The following is a 23,975-nucleotide window of genomic DNA, read 5'->3' on the forward strand; positions in this document are numbered from 1 at the left end:
TTTCAGGTCTGGTTGATAGTCTAAGCAGGGACCACGCATGAGGGCAGCAAGCCGATCTGTGAATTTACCCTGTTCCAGAAGCACATGCTGGAGACCATGAGGCCCCTGGGAATTCTCAGAAGTCTTGGAAAAGGCAATGACATTTCTGTGAGCCTGGAAAGGGAGACAACCTTAAGAAACAGAGCCCAGCTGGTGGTCCCCGCTGTGGAGCTGGTACTGAGCACAGGCAGGAGAGCACTTCGCGTGGGCGGGGCAGAGCCCACTGGATTTCCAAAAGCAGCCTCAGGCCAGGGGAGATGGTCTTAGCCACTCTACTGCAGTAGAAGGATAGGTATTAGGTCTTTGGGGTTAATTTTGCTATTGGCTGTCTTTGGAGTGTTAAAAAACAAAATTCAACAGAGTAAACTTGAAAGATCTTATTGGCCTTGTTCATGAAACGGGCAGCAGCTCATCTAGCAGACAGAAAAGAGCTCTGAGGAGCCGTACAGAATGAAAGACTTTTATAGGAGGAAGAGAGCAGGAACAAGGAAGTCACACTAGACAAACCGTTCGGGTTGGTTATTGCAAGGTCGCTTTCCTTTAGGGGAAAGCAGGGGTCTATCAGGAGATTACCTGACTTGTGCTGATGATTCCTGATTGACTGGTTTAAGATTCCCTTTCTGGGAGAGCCGAAACTGCAATTAAGTTAAGTCTGCATTTGGTGACGTGGGGCTTAGCATGAGTGACTCCATTTGGGGCCTATTGTCTTGTTTTTTACAGGAGGATTCAGTGTTTTCTGTCAAAATCCTAAGATGCTGTTTTGCGGTTTTTCTTCATTATTTCAAGTCGCTTGCTTCCCTCTTCTATAATAAATGGTGGCTTAGGTTTGTGGGCTTCAGGCTTAATTAAGCCTGAAAAATAAATTTAATGTCACTCAACTTCCGGCATGCTGTCAACATGAGTGTGCCCATCGTTCTGTTCTATGTAGGTGCTGGATTTGGACATCTCTGTTCTTTTGAGAAACATAAAGCCCTGTTGAGAAATCTCTTAAAAGAAAGAACATCCTTGATATTTTAATATTTAACAAAAACCCTTTTGACAAGTAGAGGCACCAAAAGGAAGCGGGTTAAGCGGAGGAGAGAGCATTATGAAGCTTGAATGTTGAATGTTTCTCCAAGACTCTATTTCGCCAGGTCACTGAATATTTAGAAGTCATGCCTGGGTTCTTGCAAGTCACTGTGACCATCAAGGGTGAGTCTGGGTCTTGGCTCTCCCTGGAACCCCAGTGCCTGCCATGGTCTATGCTCAATAAACATTTGTTGACTTGGTCATTGATAGGAGACCATTAACACTAAGAGATCAGTTAGGATCTAGTTCTAGAAAATTCCAAAAGGTAAAAATATTTTCAAATAATGAAGTCCCTGATCAAAAGGCCCTGAATTTCCTTGTTCCTTACTAATTTGATCAAGCTTCAGGAAGGCAGAGGGGGCAGTTCCCAGGGTGGGATTTGGGGGGAATGTGGGGGAAGACGGCAGATGGCTGGTGCATTTGTCCATGCTGTATACACACATCAAAGCTAGTGTTCTTACACATCCTCTTGCCTGTTTTCAAAAGCTTCACTACCAAGTGTCATTCAACACAACTAAATGGTGAGTAGACTTTGAAAGCGATCCACCACCCACTGAATGAGATACTAGCTCGTGTTACTTTCCCCTACTTTTATCTGTACATTTTGAGCCCCCAGATAGATGTTGATGTTATTTGATCAGTTGATGAGAATGGGGGCTGTATCTTTACCATCTTGACCCCCCAGTTCCTTAAAGGATGGACGTGTCAAACACAGACTTTTGCCCCTTAAGATCCAGAGAAGATTGTCCCAAATGCCCCATTCCACACACTTTGGAAAGCCCAGAGCCTTCTCTAAGATTTCTGCAAGTTCCTGGGGGACCTAAGTTCTGAGTTACCTCTTATTCTGACCTTCTCCTTCTGTTAATTAGTTCAGTTTAGGGCTCATCTCACAGTTTCGTATAACCCAAACTCGAGACTCAGCCATTTCCCTATTTCCTACAGATTCACACTGACACATCTTTGTGTGTATGGCAGACTTTATTTTTACTAAAAATTCAGGAAGATGGAGGGATTTGTATCACAGAAAATCAGAAAAGTTAAAAGTAAACATTAGCCATCCTTTATGGCCTCCTTGGTCATATTCTTAAAAACACTCATCAGCCATTTCTGTTGCTTTGTGCCAGGTTATGTAACCTCCTCTCCATCTTCTTTCCTTCTTCTTTTCCGTCTCCCTCAGGAGAAACAATAAAACAGCAACACAAAAACCACCACCTCTCCACCCCCTGCCCCCGCCTCTCTCCCTCTCTCTGTCTCTCTCTCCCCCTACTCCCATTTTCCAGGCCTCCCTTATGTATTCAAGGACCACACCAAAGTTTTGCAATTACCACTCCTAAGGAAGGGCTCTTCTTAAATTCTAAGACAAATCAACCCCATCCCTAGTTTCTGTCTGGATATTAGTAGGGGAATGTGGTGATGGGTTCATTTTCTAGTTACCCTGATTCCCAGTTTCCCCATCTATAAAATGAGGATATGATAGCACTGGCTTCGTCCAGGTGACATGAGAATGAGTAAGTTAATTCATAAAGTCCTCATTAGCACAGTGCTTGGCACATAATCCACAGATAAATGTTACCTGTTCTTACTTGTTCCCTCTCTTCCTGCCCATCGAGGTCCTGTTCATACATTTAGGCCCAAGTCAAGTGCCAGCACCTTGACTCTGAGCTCTCCCTTCCAATCACTCCCTCCTGGCATCCTTGTGGTGTTGGGTTTACACTTTCCTTCAGGCAAAGAGGAATATGACGAGCCCCTGAATGAGTTTACAATCTGGAGGGAAAGATAGACGTGGGAATATAGAAAGGGAATAATCCAAGGCAGCTAGGGATGAGGTTGAGGAAGGACGAGCAAAGAGGTCAATTAGCCAGCTTCAAGATCTTAAATTCAAAATCAGCAATGTAGTCACGTTGCCAGTGTTGTCAGCCCAGAATCCCATCATGCAGTTCTTCAGTCAATTTTTCATCAGTTGCAGATTTTTACCAAATGCAAATTTAGGGCTTGCCTCTGGTATGTTGTGTTGATTATTTCAACATGTGTGGCTCAGTCAGGGTTCTATCAGGGAAGCAAAATCACTATGAGCTATGGGATTAGGAATTTATTATAGGAAATGGACCTTACACAATTTTGGGAAGAGCTGGGGAAGTAAAGGTCTGGAAAGGGGAGTTGAAGAATCAGAGGAAATCACTAACCAGCCCTGGCTTACAGGGAAATCTGGAGCCCAGGCATGTCCAGCTGCTGGAGTAGGATGGGGTGGGGGGCGTGAGCTGGAGATGAAGTCTAGGGAGGATTGTTGGATCTTCATGACGACAGCTTTGTGTGTTCACAGCACAGCATCTGCCGGCAGGCCTGGGGGTGCTGCTATTGGCAGAACCTGCAGACAGGAAGGAGAGCTGGATGCAGAGCGGGGAAGAGTGAGGGCACACAGAAGCCTGTTGGCATGTCTAGGCTGGCTCTCACTACCTCTCAGCATTGATGACTTTTAGACCATAATGGTGCCTGCTTCATTCCTGCTTCCTAAATCTCTCACAACTTCACTTTTGGCTAACTCAACCCAGAATCATACAGAGAAAAGAATTCTAGGAAACACAATTCCCAGTAGAACAATCCAGCACAACATTTATTATAAATCTCAGTATTCATTGCAAATTGGAAAAATAACTGATTACTAATATCTACTTCTTGGAACAGAGAATGAAAAATATCAAGAGGGAAAAGTTATAACACCTGGGTTAATGGCAGGGTCAAAATTTTAGAACAGATAGCCCATAATTAGATTCACACATATACATATAATATATGATAGAGATGGTTCTGCAGAACAATGAGGAAAGGAAATCTTCTCAAGTAAATGATGTTGGGCCAATTGGATGTCCAAATGGAATAAATATTAATCTTGACCCCCTATCTCAAAACATATGTAAATATCAACTCTAAGCATGTTATAGATCTAAATGTGAAAGACAAAACAATAAATCTTCTAAAATATAAAATAGAAGACTATCTCCATGATTTTAAGTTAGGTGAGATTTCTTAAACAGAACATGAAAAACACTAATCCCTTTTGGAGAAAATAACAATTTTAAAGTACAGTTGTTGGATGGAGGACAGTTGTCCCTCGTATCTGCAGGGGATTGGTTCCAGGAGCCCTGTGGATACCAAAATCTGTATTTGTATACAGAGGGCTGACTGTATAAATTAATTCATCCACTTTGGAAAACATTTTGATGGTGTTTACTAAAACTGAATATATTCAGACTCTATATTCCAGCAATTTCACTGCTAGATATGTACCTAATATAAATATATAGGTAGGTATTCCAAAAGATTTATATAAGAATGTTTACAGTTGCTTTATTAATAGTCAAAAGCAGGAAGCAAGCTAAATGTCCACCAGCAGTAAAACAGATAAACCATTTGGTGCAGTCACACCGTGGAATACTATACAGCAATGAAAATGAACAAACTACTGCCACATGCAACAACACAGATGAATTTCACAAATATAATTTTGAGCAAAAGAAGCCAGACACAACTGAATATATAGTGTATGCCTCTATATAAAGCTCAAAATGGGCAAAACTAATCTATGATGTTAGAAGCCAGGATAGTGGTTTCCCTTATAGTGAAGGTTAATGACGGAGAGGGGTTATGAAGGAGGCTTTGGATATGCTGGGAATATTCTGGTTTTTGATCTGGAAGGTGGTTACAATCTGTGGTAATTCATTAAGCTACACATGTATGACCTGTGCTTTCTGCATGTATGTTTTCCTTCAATTTTTTAAAAAAGCTTATTTTTAGAAAAGCTTTTAAAATGTCCTGTTTTATCCATCCCCAATTGTCATATCTGGTGGTCTTTTTCTTACTTCTCAACATCTTTTATCCCTCCTACATTATTTCCTACCCTCTTACTCTAAAAATGTTTTCCTTTCATAGTTATTCTTGCGCCTTGGACCCCTAACTTCACTACTCAACAAATATTTCTTGAGTATCCACAATATTTCAAGCACTGAGCCAGGCCTAGAGTTTATGATAGTGAACAAGCTAGCAAAGATTCTGACCTCATAGAACTCCAGCTTCCAGTGGAAAGAGGCTTCTAAACAGGTAATTGCATCATAACGACTCTTCTTCCCACTTCCCCAAATTTAGGTCTTCCCCAAAGTTCTAGGTTAAAGTCAGCTTCTCAAAATCCAATGTTTGTGGCCATTAATAACCCCATCACTGCCCACATCATCATTATGTAAGACCTGAGCATTAACTTTGACAATTTCCTCCATCCCAAACCCCAAGATCTACCCCATCCTGCCCATTTCTGCTTCTGAAATGTGTGCACCCACTCCCTCTTCTTTCCAGCTCTGTTGTTTCCACCCAAGCTATTGCCTTCTTATTTAGGATTTATTTGCAGACATAGAAGCCATTCAAGCTAGTCTGAGCAGAACTCAGGTTTAGGTGGCTAACAACTTGTTGAAAACCCTAAAGAAGACATTAGAAACAGAGCTTCCAGGAGCGACACCCAACTCTTGGAATCCTCCTATCTGTCAAGAATTAGAAAGTGAGTTCTTTCACTACAGAAGTCCTCCAATCAAGAAGCAAGTGACCCTGGCACCACACTGACTCTGTGTCATCCATGTCAGCAAAATGGATCCTTGTCTAGAAGTCTAGCTACAAAGAAGTGCGTGAGTTTTATCTTCCAGCTTCCCAGCCTTAGTGGTGCTGGTTAGGATGGATGTGAGCATGCGAGTCCTCAGCATCTCCCTCCGCTCTCAGCTCCTCTCCCAGTGTCCCTGCACTTCCCCACGATTCCATTCTCTTTATTGCTTCCGGCTCTGATCACATCACTCTGTAGCTCAAGCCTCCAGTGACTCATCCTGTCTACTGTGATCAAGTCCCAACTTGTTTTCCTGGTTTATGTCCTACTCCACTCCTCCAGTTCCCTCTATTCCAGCTGTTCCCCATTCCCCAAACGCTTTCTTCTCTTTCCCACCTCATGCGTTTGTGCATCCTCTATCCTTCCCACCATCCTTTCCCATTAAAGTTTGAAACATCCTTCTAGCCCCGTTCCAATGACACTTCCTTTCTACCTTCTCCTCTCTTCCCCTTCACCAAAGTGACCTCTCACTCCAGCTCCACGGAGAGGTCCTCCTACCGCTTACCTTGGAAACAAAGAGTTGTGGACTGGAATCCTAGCTGTGCCTGGGCATGAGAGATCACATTGAACTCAGAGCCTCAGTTTCCTGCCCTGTAAAAAGGAGATAATAGTAGTACCTTCTTCATAGGCCTGCTGGAAGGACTGGTTGAGATAAGAACCTAAGCTGCTAGTACATGCCCTACGGATGACAATTATTGCTGTAGAGCGTTGTCTTGTTTATCTTTCATTGCACCAGTATTTATCAAGCACCCCTCACCCAGGTGCTTGATAAATACTGGTGCAATGAATGGCCAATCCAAAACAAGCAGCAATATTGACCTTAGCTAACCTAAGGTCAAACTAATGTGATACTGGGTCCCTCTCTGGTCAGTGTCAGCCCCCTGGGTCATGTCAGTTTAGGGCACGGGTGTGAGCCGATGAAGAGTTTCCACTTGTCTTATCAAGTCAGGAGAAATAAAAGCTAAGCGTCAAAACAAACAGGGAGGGGCACAACCCCATGGTGTAGGCCACGGCAGGTTAGCAGAGCCTCATGGATAGAAACTGTTTAAGAAAGATTTCCCCCAAAAGCCTTTATTTGGAGGGCTCTCATCTCCATGCTTGGAGAAACCTGAACACAGAAAGGTGGAATGGGGCAGGAGGTCTCAGACCAGGTACATTCCCATCTGAGCCCAGTGGAAGATCATCCTGCAATCTCAGAGGCTGCTGGAGGAGTGAAATTGCTATACTGCACTTTGGAGACCCATTGGGCAGTATTTTATTAAATCAAAGATGCACATACCCTATGGTTCAGCAGTTCTGCTTCTAGGTCTCCACCCTAGAAAGACACTCTCACAAGGAGACTCGTTCAAGGAGATGCATTGCTGCCTTGTTTATGAGACCAAGAAATTAAAAACAACCTGAGTATCCATCAATGATGAATAAATAAAGTGTGGTGCATTTAAATGTTAAAGTACAAAATAGCAAATGCAAAGGCATGAACTAGATTTTCATATGTCAATATGGATAGATGTCAAAGTATAGTCTTAAAGGAATAAAATAAGTTGCAGACTGATGCATTCAGGATGGTACCATTTAAAATATAAAAGGAATGCTATGTATTGTTCAGGGCTATATTGATGTACAAATTTTGAAGAGTGGGCTAAAGGGATACATGCTAAATTCATCAATGCAGTTACTTTTAGAAAGAGGAATTTGACTGGGAACCAAATTCGACCTCTAATGTTTTTTCTCTTTTAATTAAAAAAAAACCTTTAAAGTCTTAAGGGAAAAATATTAATAACTGAATTTAGGATGGTGGTTGGGGTATAAGAATACTATTCCATATTACAAAGATTCTTTTTTTCTCAGAAAAGAAAAATATGGCTTATGAGTCTCATTTTGGCTATATGTGTATGTTGTATTGTTCTGGATGGGGAGACATTGGTGAATAACTTTGACCATCGTCCTTCACCAATATTCACTTGCAGGCGACAGAAATTAATCATTGCCATGGCATCTAAATTTTAACAACTTGCTGAGGTTCTTAAACACCTTAAAACTCTTTGACCTTTTGATGAACGCTGTGTGCTCTCGACTCTGGTGGTGAAAATGCACAATTGGCAGGTAATTTCAGGGGTGTTACAGCCCTCGGGTTAAGAGTCTGCACAACTGCAGGATATCCAGAGGTTGACTTTTTTTTTAACCTCCACAACATCTAAATTTAAAATGCATGGCAGAGAGACCAGGGAGACTTGTTAAAATATATAAATACAATGTTCTCTTTGCAGAAAGGTTTGTGTATGTGTGGGTATGTGTGAGTGTGTGTAAAAGCTGCTGAAACCCTAAAAAAATAAGCACAGCTTCTCAAGAGCTCTCAGTTTGCCTCCTGAAATGTAATGTCAATAAGTCAGATCATTCTGGGAAACTTGAGACTCAGGAAGCCCAGCTCCTGCCAGTGGAAATGCCAGCATCCCAATCCTCAGAATCAGCTTCCCTCAGCCTGGAGCAGGGAATTTAGAGAAACCGGTTTAGTGTTCCAGGACTGTGAAGTCAGTTTTCCCCCCTCAGGGATCATGCGGTGTCCAGCCTGCTGCGCATCCAGCCTCTGTTGCCTCTTGCAGGAAGACCTCAGGGTTTCACCCAACATCCCTGAAGGGACAGAACCTTCCCATTCAGGGCCCACACAGCCTCTTCTTGCCTCTTGACCTCAGGCTTGGGACTAAAATGGCTTTTTAAACTAAACATTTCTTTTTCTTTTTTTTTTTGATGTGGACCATTTTTAAAGTCTTTATTGAATTTGTTACAATATTGCTTCTGTTTTTTATGCTTTGGTTTTTTGACCATGAGACATGTGGGATCTTAGCTCCTTGACCAGGGATCGAACCCACACCCCCTGCATTGGAAGGCAAAGTCTTAACCACTGGACCGCCAGGGAAGTCCCCTAAACTAAACATGTCTTAAAACAATCATGTTGGTATTTAGAGTTTTTTCATTTTACTTCTAGCAAAGGTAAAAAAAATAGAGGGAATGTAACTGAAAAATAATTCTGAAAAATTTTCGCTCCACTGCACCTTTTCCAGTGGACGCAAAGGTCTGTTAAGTGGGGTGACAAGCTGCCAGCACCCCGGAGCGCAGAGCTTTCCGTCAGCAGCATTCACATTAGCAACGCTGTGGCCAAAACCCTAGAGGATGCATCAGACATTTAGAGGAAACATAATCTCTTCCAAAGACCCAAAGTCAGATGGAGCCTTAAATATTTTATAGGAAAATATTTGCCAAAAAATGTGACTTGGCGATAAATTACAAGATGGTACTCATTAAGGTTACTTGCTGACAGAGACAGCTGAAATAATGATCCAGGATCCAAATTATTTTGGAGCCATGAAAAAAATCTATCAAAAGTATATATATTCTTGTTCTTTAATTTTGCCAAGACGAAGTGTTTTGGGATTGCGTAAATAAAGCCCTGTTAGCTCAACTCTGAAATTCAAAGAAATGAAGTGACATGGGAGTGACACGCAGAGCCCTCACCCTGCTTATATGCAGACAAGAAGAGTAGCCTCCCTACCCCTACAGGAATGCAGTTCTCCTTAAAAACTCCACCTCTGCAGATGGGGGCAGATCTTTAAGAATTCCTTGCCTGTAGACAAGCCACAGTTCTGGTTCTCAGGGCTGGGAACCTCCTGCAGGAGGTTCTTGTTCAGAAACCCATCTGGGAAATGTACACGGCACTCTGGTGCCAACTCTCTGGGGAAAACATTGATTCCCAACAAACACTCACCTGGAAGTTTTAGGGTCCAGATGGTGGTTGTAACTATGTGTCTCTACTGCAGAGAGAATATCTGAGTGCCCCTACTGCCCTTGGTGCATTCTTTTTGCTGACAGGCTCCACTCTGCTATATTGGATGCCATGGTAGATGGCAGTGGCTCCGATCGAGAGCAGTGGTTCTCAAACTTTAGCTTTAGAATCACCTGCAAGGCTTATTACACTATGGACTGTTAGGCCCCATCCCCAGAGTTTCTGATTTGGTGGGTCTGGGGTGGGATCTCAGAATTTGCATTTCTAATGAGTTCCCAGGTTATGCTGATGCTTCTGGCCCTAGGACGGTACCTTGAGAACCCTGGTCTGTACTTTTTTTTTTAATTTAATTAAATTAATTAATTTATTTATTTTTGGCTGCGTTGGGTCTTTGTTGCTGCACGCGGGCTTTCTGTAGTTGCGGCGAGCGGAGGTTACTCTTCATTGTGGTGCACAGGCTTCTCATTTTGGTGGCTTCTCTTGCTGTGGAGCACGAGCTCTAGGTGCATGGGCTTCAGTAGTTGTGGCATGTGGGCTCAGTAGTTGTGGCTCACAAGCTGTAGAGCGCAGGCTCAGTAGTTTCGGCGCACGGGCTTAGTTGCTCCGCGGCATGTGGGATCTTCCCGGACCAGGGCTCAAACCCGTGTCCCCTGCATTGGCAGGCAGATTCCACCGGTCTATACTTTAATCTAAGGTGCCCCTCATTCCTCAGCTTGAGTCAGCCCTCAACACAACCCTACACAAACATCTTGGATGGGAGGGTGTGGTGCAGATATAGTTAGCCAGACACAGGGTCCAAATTTATGTATAAAGCAGCCCTTTTCATTTTACATTCAGCAGAACATTCCAATCCATTCTAGAGGCCACTAAGGGGCAGGGATTCTGGAGCTGCCCCTTCCCACCAGCTTGCCCTTCTTGGGGTTCTCTCACTAAAGAGGGGCTTCACAGTGACCCTCAGGCATCCAGGTGGCAGCTCCCTCCCTGTGGAAGAAGAGCCTTTTCCCCTGGACATCCTGCCCCCCGCCCCTTTCCCACACGGCCCTTCCTTTGGTTCCTTTCTTCTGCTGGGCTGTGCATTGTTCATTTCCACCTTGCTATTTAATGGCTTCAGGACCTGGGGAGTGGGAGATGGAAAAGGGGAGAAGCCTTCTGTCTTGTCTGCCCTCAGGATGTGTTGTGTATAAGGTAATCAGAACTTTCATACTGCTTGATTAACAATGCCGTGGCTGTGTCCTGTGATATTATGCTAGAAGAGTCTCCCACTGTCCCAGGATACAGGACAGGGTGGGGGGAGGGGCAGTCTTGCTGTTGCACAGTAATGGGTCAGTGTGCTGCTCATCTTCCTGGTAACGCTGCCTTATGCCCCAAAGGGTAGGTTTAATGCTGGGAGTCTCTGCTGTTAGTAGCTGAGATGATTTCAGACAGGGATTTTTGTTACCCTCAGACCACACCAGGTAGGCAGCAGTTACCCTTACCTATGCCTGGAGGTGGCACACACATGGGACATATTAACCCTGATTAATAAATTCCCTGGTTTCCCAACCTGGCTGTCATCAGAATCACCTGGGAGACTTTTTAAAAAAATGTACAGTATTCTAAAAAAATATGTACAACACAGAAAGCAAGAATGTACTTGTTTTCTTAATATATAAAGAGCTCTTACAAACCAATAAGAAAAATATTGATAACGCAATAGCAAAGAAAGGACAAAAGGTATGAATAGGCCGTTTATACACATATAAAAGTTCTAAATACTTATCAACATATGAAAATACAATTGATATCACTCATAATTAAAGTCATGAACATTTAAACTTTGGATACCATTTTCACCTACCAGATTGGCAAGTTTAATAGTACATTTTATTGTCAATAATGTGCAGAAAGACATTCTCATACGTTGTTGGTGGGACTGTATGTTGCAATAACCTGTTTTGAATTGCAGTTTGTCAATATCTATCAAAATGTTACAGGCGTATACCTTTGACACATTGATTTCACTGCTATGAGTTTAGCATAGTGATGTCTTAAGACATGTATGAAAAAGTATGTACAGGAAGTTCACAGTAGCATTGCTTGTAATGGCAAAACTCAGAGACACCCTAAATGTTTATCAATAAACAGTGGGTAAATAAGTTATGTCATGGCTATCCACTGAAGCTCTCTGCCATTTCGAAAAGGATGATGTCAATCTGTGTTCATGTAACAATCTCCAAGATGTGTTATTAAGTGAAAACAGCAAGAGGCAAGAGTGTTGTAGTGTACTATCATTTCCGTAAAAATATGGGTGATATATACATATGGACATATATGCATATTCAGAAATATGTATAGATTAGTTTTGAAAGGATTTATAAGAAACTGGCAATAGGTTGCCTTTGGGCAGGAAGACTGATAGACTCTCACTTTATTTATATATATATATATATATATATATAGATATATATATCTCCCCTTTGCATTGTTTGAATTTGTTTTTACTATGAGTATGTTCTATTTCATTAAATTTTTTTTTTTTTTTGGCCATGCTGCAAGGCTTGCAGGATCTCAGTTCCCCTACCAGGGATTAAACCCGGGCCACAGCAGTGAAAGTGCTGGATCCTAACCACTAGACCACTAGGGAACTCCCAGTTTCATCTAATTAAAAAAAAAAACATATTCATGGGCTCCCTCTCTAGGCCAACTGGATTTACGTCTCCAAGGTTGGGAGGGAGAAATTCATGTTTTAGAAAGACAACTCTACTGGGAGAAGTGCCTGGTTCTAGTCTGGGATGGGGAATACACAAGATGGGCTTGAAGCATCTTGTAGTGTCTAAAGTAAAAAAAGTGGGGCATGTCAAAGGGACCCAGGAGCCAATCTGAAAAAGCTTCCAATGGCCAAAGCTGGAAAACTCGAGCAATAAAATAAATAACATAGCGTTGGATTATAACACAGAGTGTAAATATCCATGAACCCATATTGGTATACATAAATGATTAAATAAATAAATGGGGAAAAAGAAACCCATGTCCCTTACAGAAGAATTCCAGGGATTCCAAATAATTTATGTAGATAGTCTCCACTCCAGGAAGGGAAGCTTAATTTCCACCTCTTCCTTGACTTTGGGTTGTGCTTTGGGGGACTCTCTTCCAAAGAGTATAGTGTTGGGGTAGGGGAGTAATTTACAGTGAAGAAAACTGGCAAACACTACCTCCAGGCCAACTAATCAAGATTAGCGTCAGTAGTGATAAATCTTGCCCAGAGTATGTACCTCTGATAAGGTGAGATAAGAATATTACTTCACCTCTGTAGTATTCTCCCCTAAAACCCATAACCTTAGTCTAACCATGAGAAAACCATCAGACAAACTCAAATTGAGGAACATTCTACAGGATAACCAGGCCAGCGTTCTTCAGAGATATCAAGGTCATAAAAAAAAAAGGACACTCTAAGAAACTGACACAGACTAGAGAAGACTAAAGAGACATGATGATTAGATGTAATGTGGTATCCTGGGTAGGATCCTGGAACAGGAAAAGGATATTAGTGGAAAAACTAGTGAAATCCCAATAAGTATAGAGTTAATAATTAAAAACAAAACCAGAATTCCACGTGGTTCTTATGTAGCCAGCTTGGCTCCAGGCTGCCATTATATACCTGAGAGTCACTTCAATCAGATGGAAGTTCTCAAACTTTAGAGTGCAGTAGAATTACCCAGGGAGTTTGTTAGCCCTGTAGATCCCACCAATTCTGATTCAGTAGGTCCATGGTGGGCTTGGGGATATGCATTTTTTAAAAACAAAAGCCAAGTTTTTTATTCATATTTTTGCATTTGAAGTATTCTCTGATGACGTCCTTGGGATTCTTTGCATAGTCCTTTACTAAAACCACCCATCTGCAACCAACCTTTCTACAGGGTTTTCCCCATCTCTCAGTATTCCAGAGACCTACTCGTTCCCCTAGCTTCTTATTGTCATGAACCTCAATGACGTTGAGTTTTGTCAGCACAAAGGGCCTCCACCTACTTGACATACATAGGCTCATCACGGTTGGATGTAAGCACTCAAAGATGGGCTTGGCACTAAGACATTGGCACCTTCACAAATTCCATGTGCTAGGTCATCGTGGAAGAAGGCAGCCTTCAGTACCTCTTGTAAAGCAGTGCTAACACCCATTACACCTCCAGCAGCAATACTATGGTGGTGGGTTATGGAGCCAAATCTTGAATGCCCCTGAGCCCCTGCCTCTGCCCAGGGGATGGCAGGGAAATGGGATATGCATTTTAATTATTTTTTATTTTTTTATTGAAGTATAGTTGATTTACAATATTGTGTTAGTTTCAGGTGTACAGCAAAGTGATTCAGTTTTATATATATATATATTTTTTTCAGTTTCTTTTCCATTATAGGTTATTACAAGATATTGAATATAGTTCCCTGTGTTATACAGTAAATCCTTGTTGCTTTTCTATTTCATGTATAGTAGTTTGTTAATTTCATACTCCTAATTTATTCCTTTTCCCCTCCCTTTCCCCTTTGGTAACCATAGTTTGTTTTCTATGTCAGTGAGTCTATTTCTGTTTTGTATATAGATTCATTTGTATTATTTTTTAGATTCTACATATAAGTGATATCATATAACATTTGTCTTTCTCTGTCTGACTTATTTCACTTAGTATGATATTCTCTAGGTCCATCCATGTTGCTGCACATGGCAATGTTTCATTCTTTTTTACTGCTGAGTAATATTCCATTGTATATATATACTGCATCTTGTTAAACCAGTTATCTGTTGATGGGCACTTGGGTTGTTTCCATGTCTTGGTTATTGTAAATAGTGCTGCTCTGAACATTGGGGTGCATGAATCTTTTCAAATTAGAGTCTTCATCTTTTCCAGATAAATACCCCAGAGCGGGATTGCTGGATCATATGGTAGCTCTATTTTCAGTTTTTAAAGGAACCCCCATACTGTTCTCCATAGTGGCTGCACAAATTTACATTCCCACCAGCAGTGTAGGAGGGTTCCCTTTTGTCCATACCCTCTCCAGCATTTATTATTCATAGACTTTTTGATGATAGCCATTATGACCAGTATGAGGTAATACCTCATTGTGGTTTTGATGTGCATTTTTCTAATAATTAGTGATGTTGAGCATCTTTTCATGTGTTTCTTGGCCATCTGTATGTCTTCTTTGTAGAAATGTCTATTTAGGTTTTCTGCCCATTTTTTGATTGGGTTGTTTGGTTTTTTGACATTGACTTGTATGAGCTGTTTGTATATTTTGGATATTAACCCCTTGTCAGTTGCATTGTTTGCAAATATTTTCTCCCAGTCTGTAGATTGCCTTTTCATTTTGTGGATGGTTTTCTTTGCTGTGCAAAAACTTTTAAGTTTGATTAGGTCCCATTTGTTTATTTTTGCTTTTATTTCTTTTGCCTTGAGAGACTGATCTAAGAAAATATTGCTAAGATTATGTCCGAGAATGTTTTGCCTTGTTTTCTTCTAGGATTTATGGTGTTATGTCTTATATTTAGGTCTTTAAACCATTTTGAGTTTATTTTTATATATGGTATGAGGAGTATGAGGGGGCGTTCTAATTTTATTGATTTACATGTAGCTGTCCAGCTTTCCCAACACCACCTGTTGAAGAGACTATCTTTTCTCCATTGTATATTCTTGCCTCCTTTGTTGTAGATTAATTGACCATAGATGTGTGGGTTTATTTCTGGGCTAGGGATATGCATTTTAATAAGTGCTGCAAGGGCTTCTCAAATGCCACATTTTGGACACACTGCACTGGAAACCAAAAATCTGATATTCTATTCATGATTGCTATGTCTATCAAAAAGTTGTGAGTTCAGTTGGAACAAAAATCTGAAGATAGATCATGAACTTCCATTCATTATGTAACATCTCCAGTCTCTTTGGGGCACTCAATGAGTTTCCTAATAGAATTCTTACCACCGTTTGACATGGGATAAGTGTTAAGTGAACAAATAATGAAAATAAGGAATTAATAGGAAACCTCCTGACACATCATCCCTTCTGGTCATCCTGACCTATTATAACCAGAAGAGTTTATTTCCTATGGCACTTAAGTCTCATTTAAGGCATATTCTTTTATTTTTTGATGCAGGCACAATGTCAACCATGAATTTGTTTGCAGAATTAGAGCCTGATGAATATCTTATACTTCTTCCAAAGGCATCCTGTGCACTCTTTCTTCAGGTTCTCCCTGCCCATAGTTTCCTCTCCTTGGGACTGTTCCTTGTTCCAAACCAATCCACAGCTCTCTCCAACCTCCCCGTCCCCCGCCAACACATTCCTAGTTAATTCCTACTCAAGTCTGAGCTTAAAGATCATTTCCTCATCCAGCCTCCCGCACTGGTAAGGACCCCTCCAACGTGCTCCCAGGGCACATAGTCTTTCCAGCAGTACCACCATTACTTAAAAGGAAAATAAGCCTAGAATTCCTTTCTTAGTGCTTTGTTATTTTTTTTTAATCTGTTGCTTGTGTTTTCGCAAGTAAGTGCCAATGCTGTCCAATAGAACTTTCTATGATAGTGGAAATGTTCTTTACTTGTGCTCGTGTTTCAATCCAAGAAATCTGTGCCTCTTGACACCGAATAATTCACTGCTTCATTATAACTTACCTTTTCTGTTAGGTTGTGTATTTCCTCATATTTCCATCCATCTGGCTAAGGGAGCAGGAAAGGTTAGAGGAAACTCTCACACAGGAGGTGATATTGGAGAAGGTCGAGAGCAGTGAAGAAGGGTTTCCCTGCAGAACAACAGAGACAGGTCCCGCAGGCAGATGGAACACCATGGACAAAAGTTCAGAAGCATGAAACAGCAGGGCAAAGTATAGGAGGTCTCACAGTCAAAGACAGTTAATGTCTAAGGAGGACATAAAGGGAACGCAACACAAACATTTCATATAAGATATGGAAAAAATTGATTAGAATTTGATCTTGGAAAGTGAAAAGAAAAATTATAAAATTAATCTATATTGTTATTTATATGTAACAAAAGTTAGGTAGTAATTGTAAGTCTTCCCTAATTTTTGGAATAGAAAACAAAGTGAGTGTTGATTTAGGGTTTGGGAATCTACTTTTTAAAAAATGTGTCTGGTAGCACATTTGACAAATAGGTTGAAGCCCTTCATTCTTCTCAGCTGCCCCCCTTAATCTATAATTTTCAAATATTCCTCTTTTGAAGATCCTATTAATGTCCATTTTTTCCTCTTTAATTGTTAACTTGTCTAATTTTGCAAGACTCTTTATCAGTGTTTGCCTGTGATTCTAACATTTTTTCAACATCATCTCCATCAGTTTCATGAAACCCTGCATTAATTAAGGTTATTCATATTATGATGATTTTTGTGTCCCAAACTAAGCAGACACATTTGGATAATGATTACCAGGTTAAGAAGAACCTCCTATAGCTCAGTATGGCTGGAGTGTTGGGTATGGGCCAGGGAGCAGTGGGAAAACCCTGACATTTACCAGCTTCAACAAGTAAGTCTGACTTTCTGACCTTCAGATTTCTCATTTACCTTGAGGCAGCTGTTGCAAGAGTTCAGTAAGACTGCACAAATGGAAACACCAAACACTGTGCCAGGAACATGACTGTCCCTCAGCAAATACTCATGGTCTTCCTCTGCGATGCTTTGGATATCCCATATTACATTTGATTGATTGATTGATTTGTGCACGGATCAGATTTCTGTCTTGTCACTGTGTCAGATAAGCACAAAACCTGATAGATTAACTTGTGTGCTGCAGAGGGACAAGGAAACATTTGTCAATTTTTAAGACATGGCTTCCCTTAAAGCTAGTTTTCCACTGAATAGCGAGATAAAGCAGAACAGGAATGTGAGATATTACATATGCTGAGGATGATATCTCTGAGACTATACAGAGCTCACATTTGCAAGACATGCAAAGATTTTTTATTCTAGGGCCGAGGGATTCTGGAATCCAGCCCTTCCTACTTGTCATTCATTCTAGAGAAATAAATAAATTAGGCAGTGAAACAGGAGAATCAGCGTGCCTCAGTGCAATCTTAAAATTGAATTTATAAATAAAAATTAGAAGATGGAGCACATCCTGGGCTCTTCTGAGGAATTATTGACAAATGTGGGACTCTCCTGACAGCTGATCTGAAACACAGTTTTTCTGTCTATTCTTAAAATAATTTTTGAATCCATATTTTAATGTATTTGTTTTAGAATATTTTATTTCCCTCAAGAACAAAGGGATTCTTTGGAAAGAATGATATGCAAAAATTAGCTGAGTGGTTTGCAACCATTTACAGTGGAAATTTATATGCAGTGGTGGTGGTCTAAACTGTAATCTTTACTTTATCATACAATTCCCATTACTTTGGAGATACCTCAGAGGCTAAGTCTCATGGGACAGTTAAAGAGCAAGGCTCTGATTTTCTAATGAGAAACTGAAAACAATAATGAGGTTTGTTATCAGATTAGAATCCTAAACTCATGAACAAAGAAAGAAACAAATTTGAGATTTTAATCTTTGTGTTCCATGTTCCAACCACATTATAATAGTATCTCAAGGGAAATTTCTCCTAATTCCTTTGAGGTAATATTTGCAGCTATTTTCCTGGTGTGGGTTAATTTCATGGAAACAAAACTCAAGGATGAATGATCATGTCTAAAGGAGAAAAATGCTGATAGGCTGTGTCTTAATCATACACATCTTTCTTGGGAAATGTTTAACCAAGAATTGAACATGTAAGCATTAAAGGAAATTTAAGGGAACTATTGATTTAAGAAAATTTGTTTTGGAAGAGGAAGACTAGATACAGGGCACAGAGAAAATCTAAGCTTCCCAGCACAAATGTCAGAAAAGATCTACTTATCCTCGTTGCTAGCCATTTCTAATTTCCCCCACGGAAGAGTGTTCCTTTAGGTTAACTTTCTTAATATATAAATAAACTTGAATAAATCAGTAGGAGAAAGCTCAACAACCCAACAGAGGACATGAATAGGCAGTTCATAAAGAAAGACACATAAATGGCTTTTAAACATGAAAAATGCTTTAGGCAATTATTAAGTCAAATTAAAAATAGAAAGTTATATAAAAAATGCAGTCTTAGTTCACAGCTTGGCTCAGCAACAAATAATATTTACATAGAAATAATAACCTAAATGTTGAACCTAATATACCTGTAAGTAGCTAATTGAGCAAGAGGAACTTGGAAGGTTCCAGCTACAAAATTCTGTTATCTCACTTTTTCAGCCCCATGGCTGAACTATCAGACAATTTTTGTCATGTTTCTAAGTACTTTTAGGTTATTAATGAATAGTCTACATTTTTTTTCAGGTTATCCAAAGCTCTTATATCAGAACACCAAGCTCTTATCCCACAGCTCTCCCACAGCTTGGGCCTGACACAGGCTTAAAGTTTGCAGTGGGCAAGAAGTATGGGCAGGGTTGCCAAATAAAATACAGAACGCCCAGCTAAATGTCATTTCCAGAAAGCAACAAATGCTTTTCGTAGAATTACATCCCAAATAGTGCATAGGAGGTACTTATACTAAAGAAAAGCATTTTTATCTAAAATTCAAACTTAACTGGGCTTCCTGTACTTTTATCTGCTAAATCTGGCAACCCTAAGTAGAAGGTCAATGTCACTTTATTCCTTCTTGCTCAGTGTGCTGCCTCTGGCTCCTCTAGGGTCAGATGAAGACACAGAAAGGGTAGACTAAAGAGGAAGAAAAGCTCTTGGCCTGCAGAGGTGTCATCTGCCATGAGTGCCCTCTTCGTATGTATCAGTAATATGTCCAAAGTTGATTCATGAGAGACCCTTCATCACTGGGATGTTTTCGCTGTACTGTCCTTGACCTAGAAGATGCCTCATTTGGCTGGCCACTGACAGCTGTCCACTCAGCACCTGGCTCCTGCCTGTCCACTCTTTGCTGGGGTCATTTTTCATCCTTCCAGATGGTACTGTTGTGTTGGGAACTTTTGAAAGCAACCTATTGGCACCTCTCTTCCACAGAATCCAGCCTGGCCCACGGAAAACCAGATCTTTGCCCCACCAATCCCTGGAAATGCTGCCCAACCTTGACTCTTTGTTCTGCTACCAGGCAGGCTGCTCCAGCCAGCTTCTGGCTTCAGACATTTTTTCCAGGTGTTAGTCAGTCACCAAGTATGTGACTGTCCCTGCAAACTATCAGTCTCTCTGAGGATCCTCTTGAAGTCCCCCTCACTCAATTCAGGATGAGTGTACGGTGTCTTCTTCCCCTCTAGCACTAGGGATGGGGTGGGAAACACAGCACTCTGCTAACTCTCTCCAAAGCAATGCCCAACACAGGCTCCTTCAGCTCCCTGGCTAGTTCTGGAGACCGGAGGTAGTTAGTAGCGAAGGCTGGAAGAATCACTTTGGGGCCACCTGATTCGCAAGCCCTGCATGGATTTCTAGAATCTCTATTTACAATGTGGGGTTGTTTTGTACCTATTGTTTTTAGCTTTGGAGTCTCAATTGGATTTCAGAGACTTAAGACATCTATTTTAACAGTCTATTACACAACTAAAAATGGTTATATAATTAAATTGTGAAGACGAGAGGGAAAGTCTGTGTGTGTGTGTGTGTGTGTGTGTGTAGAGGGCAAGGGGTTGTCATAAACCAAAATCCTCATTGATCGTAACAGGAAGGCAGACGAGTGTGTCTAAAACTGATAGACCAAGAAGTAACAGTATAAGCACACTGCTTAGAAATGTGGAGATAAATACCAGAAAGAAGATCCAAGTAATTGAAAATGCTTGCCTTTGGGGAGTGGGACTGGGGGTTTGAAAATAAGTGGAGACAAAATACTGCTATTTTTCATTACATGCCTTTTAGTACTATTTTTTTTTTAATTTTTAAGAAATATTTATTTATTTATTTATTTTTTGTCTGCATTGGGTCTTCGTTGCTGTGCGTGGGCTTTCTCTAGTTGCAGCGAGCGGGGACTGCTCTTCGTTGCAGTGCGCGGTCTTCTCATTGTGGTGGCTTCTCTCGTTGTGGAGCACGGGCTCTAGGCCCACGGGCTTCAGTAGTTGTGGCACATGGGCTCAGTAGTTGTGGCTCACAGGCTCTAGAGTGCAGGCTCAGCAGTTGTGGCACATGGGCTTAGTTGTTCCGTGGCATGTGGGATCTTCCCAGACCAGGGCTCGAACCCGTGTCCCCTGCATTGGCAGGCGGATTCTTAACCACTGTGCCTCAAGGGAAGTTCCAGTACTATTTTTTTAAACAAATGTATTACTTTGATAATAGTAAGAAATATTTAAACAATACATTTTGCATAAACCACAAAAATTATGCAGTCATTAAAAAGAATGAGGCAGATCTACATGATAATGCTAGCTAACACTTATATAGTATTTGAGGAGTATTGGACATAGTCTAAATTCTGGGTGTATGTGTATTTGTTTGCTAGAGCTGCTGTAACAAAGTACCACAAACTAGGTAGCTTAGAACAACAGATATTTATTGTCTGCAGGCCAGAAGTCAGAAGTCAAGGAGTTGGCAGGTTCATGCTCCCACTGAAACCTGTAGAGGAGGATGCTTCCTTGCTTCTTCCAGCTTCTGGTAGTCCCAGATGTTCCTTGGCTTCTGGCAGTATAACTTCCTTCTTCACATGGTATTCTCCCTATGTGCATGTCTGTGTCTGTGTCCAAATTTCCCCTTTTTATAAAAACACTAGTCATACTAGATTAGGGTCCATCCTAATGACCTCAATTTAATTTGATTACCTCTGTAAATACCCTATTTCCAAGTAAGGTCACTGGATACTGAGGGGAAGGACTTCAACTATCTTTTTGGGGGAACACAATTCAACCCATAACACCATGTAAGGACCCAGTGAGGTGGGGACCATTATTAGTACCACTTTGCAGATGAGGAAACCAGAGCACAGAGAGATTAGGTAATTTGGTCAAGAATACATGGCTAATTAATGGTGGTACTGGAATTTAAACCCAGGAGATCTGGCTTCCAAATCCTGTGCCTTTAGCCACTAGACCACACTCTCTCTCTTACACTAAGTGTACAAAGCAAGGCGAGAGTAAAGCATAGAGTATGCTGTCATTTGTGTGAAAAAAAATTGGGGATGACTATTACATACATGCTTACAAATACACAGTACATTTTTGGAAGAATGCCCAAGAAACTGACAATAGTGTCACCTCTGGGGAGGAGAATTTGGGGACAGGGAAGTGAATCTTTTCTTTTATATGTGTTCTTTTAAAACTTTGAAGTTTGCTGGGACTTATTTGTTTACCATATGTAGGAATTAATTTAAAATATTTCAGTTAATGCACCCAATATGGGAACACCCAAATATATAAAACAAATACTAACAGACATAAAGGGAGAAATTGATGTGAATACAATAATAGTGGGAGACTTTAACACCCCACTCACAATAATGGACAGATTTTCCAGACATAAAATCAATAAGGCAACAGAGATCCTAAATGATACAATAGAGCAGTTAGACTTAATTGATATTTTTAGGATGTTACATCCAAAAAAACAGAATACACATTCTTTTTAAGCACACCTGGAACATTCTCTAGGATTGACCACATACTGGGACACAAAACAAGCCCCAACAAATTTAAGAGGACAGAAATTATTTCAAATATCTTTTCTGATCACAGTGGCATGAAACTAGAAATCAACCACAGAAAGAGAAATGAGAAAAAAACAATTACATGGAGACTAAACAACATGCTACTAAAAAACCAATAGGTCAATGACAAAATCAAAGAGGAAATTTAAAAATACCTTGAGAAAAATGACAATGAAAACACAAACAAACAAAAATCTATGGGATGCAGCAAAAGCAGTCTTTAAAGGGAAGTTCGTAGTGATAAAATATTTTAATTAAAAATGAAAGCAAGAGGGCTTCCCTGGTGGCACAGTGGTTGAGAATCTGCCTGCCAATGCAGGGGACACGGGTTCGAGCCCTGGTCTGGGAAGATCCCACATGCCGCGGAGCAACTAGGCCCGTGAGCCACAACTACTGAGCCTGCGCGTCTGGAGCCTGTGCTCCGCAACAAGAGAGGCCGCAATAATGAAAGGCCCGCGCACCGCGATGAAGAGTGGCCCCCACTTGCCGCAACGAGAGAAAGCCCTCGCACAGAAACGAAGACCCAACACAGCCATAACCCAACACAGCCATAAATAAATAAATAAATAAATAAACAAACAAACAAATAGTATAACTTTAAAAAAAAAAAAAAAAAATGAAAGCAAGAGGAATGTCCTTTCACTAATGCCATCCCCACAGGTTACAGGGGCTACTTGGATAATATGCTATGGAAATGTGTAAGGAATCTTTTTGGGGGAAAATGATCTAAGCGTTGGTTCCCAGACAGCTTCTTTAAGAAAGACAATTGCTTTGAAAGACCTTTTTGGTGGCTATATAACTTTGGATAGAACTTTAGATAGTGGAATATTATGTAGCCATAACACTTTACCTTTTCATGTCGAATTTAATGATCATGGGAAATATAGTTATAAAATATTAAGTGAACTTGTGTAGATAGATATTTGGCTCTCTTTAAAAGCAATGCTGAATAGAAAAAGCTAGAAGGAAATAGACCTAAATATTAACCATGATTATTTTGTGTGAGAGTGAAAGAATTATGGGTGATGTTTATTTTCTTTTTTGCACTTTTTCTTATTTCATTTATGTTCTAAGATAGAATTTAAAACATTTCTTAAAATGTGCTAGAAGTGTTTCCAGTGAGCTAGATCCATTCCCACATGGACCGACACTGCTTCCCCTGAAGAGATTCCAGTGGCAAGATGAGTGTGTGTGCCCTAGAGATTTCTCTCCTTCACAGTCAGCTTGGGAATCCATTTTCACATGTAAGCACTCCTACCCTTAAACTACCACTTTCCTAACTTGATTCCCCAGCAAGATTTTTTTAAAGGAGAATGAGAGGTATGGGGGTGGTCTGCAAGGTATCAGCTGTCATCCTTGGAACTCTATTAGGATTGTTCCCTTTCAACTGCCTGCAGGATGTAACTTTGTCCTGCAGGCCCAGCCTCCTGCATGCCCAGCTGACCAACAGCAGCTGTCACTTAAGGCTACTCGCGTTGTACACTGTACAACTCAAGGGTGTCATTCACATGAATTGATGTGAGTAGTGTCTCCTAGTGAGGTGTGTGGGAACAGCCCTCATCATAAGACTTATCTGGTTTCCTGGAGAGGTTTGGACTTCTTCCCTCCCTAGCCCATCACTTATCAGCAGACTGCTATAATAACAACCCAGTGACAGCTCTCAGCTCAGCTTCCCCACTGAGGTTATGTGTCTGCACGTTGGGCTTTCCTCGTGCCAGCTGGCACATGACTCAGACATCATTAAACCATCCTCAGCCCAGAGCCCGGCTAATTCTCTGGAGAGCTGGGGGTCAGGCCTTCAGGTCCGAGTCAGTGGCCAGCAGTACTT

At 41.0% G+C, this 23,975-nt stretch overlaps 1 pseudogene; it reads right to left on the minus strand.

Annotated features, from left to right (window-relative positions):
* Positions 1-12,840: 12,840 nt before the first annotated feature.
* Positions 12,841-23,975, minus strand: part of LOC103007939 (40S ribosomal protein S12-like) — a 75,137-nt pseudogene continuing 64,002 nt past the window's right edge.

The sequence above is a fragment of the Balaenoptera acutorostrata genome, chromosome 17, assembly GCF_949987535.1.
Source record: "Balaenoptera acutorostrata chromosome 17, mBalAcu1.1, whole genome shotgun sequence".
Taxonomy (NCBI): domain Eukaryota; kingdom Metazoa; phylum Chordata; class Mammalia; order Artiodactyla; family Balaenopteridae; genus Balaenoptera; species Balaenoptera acutorostrata.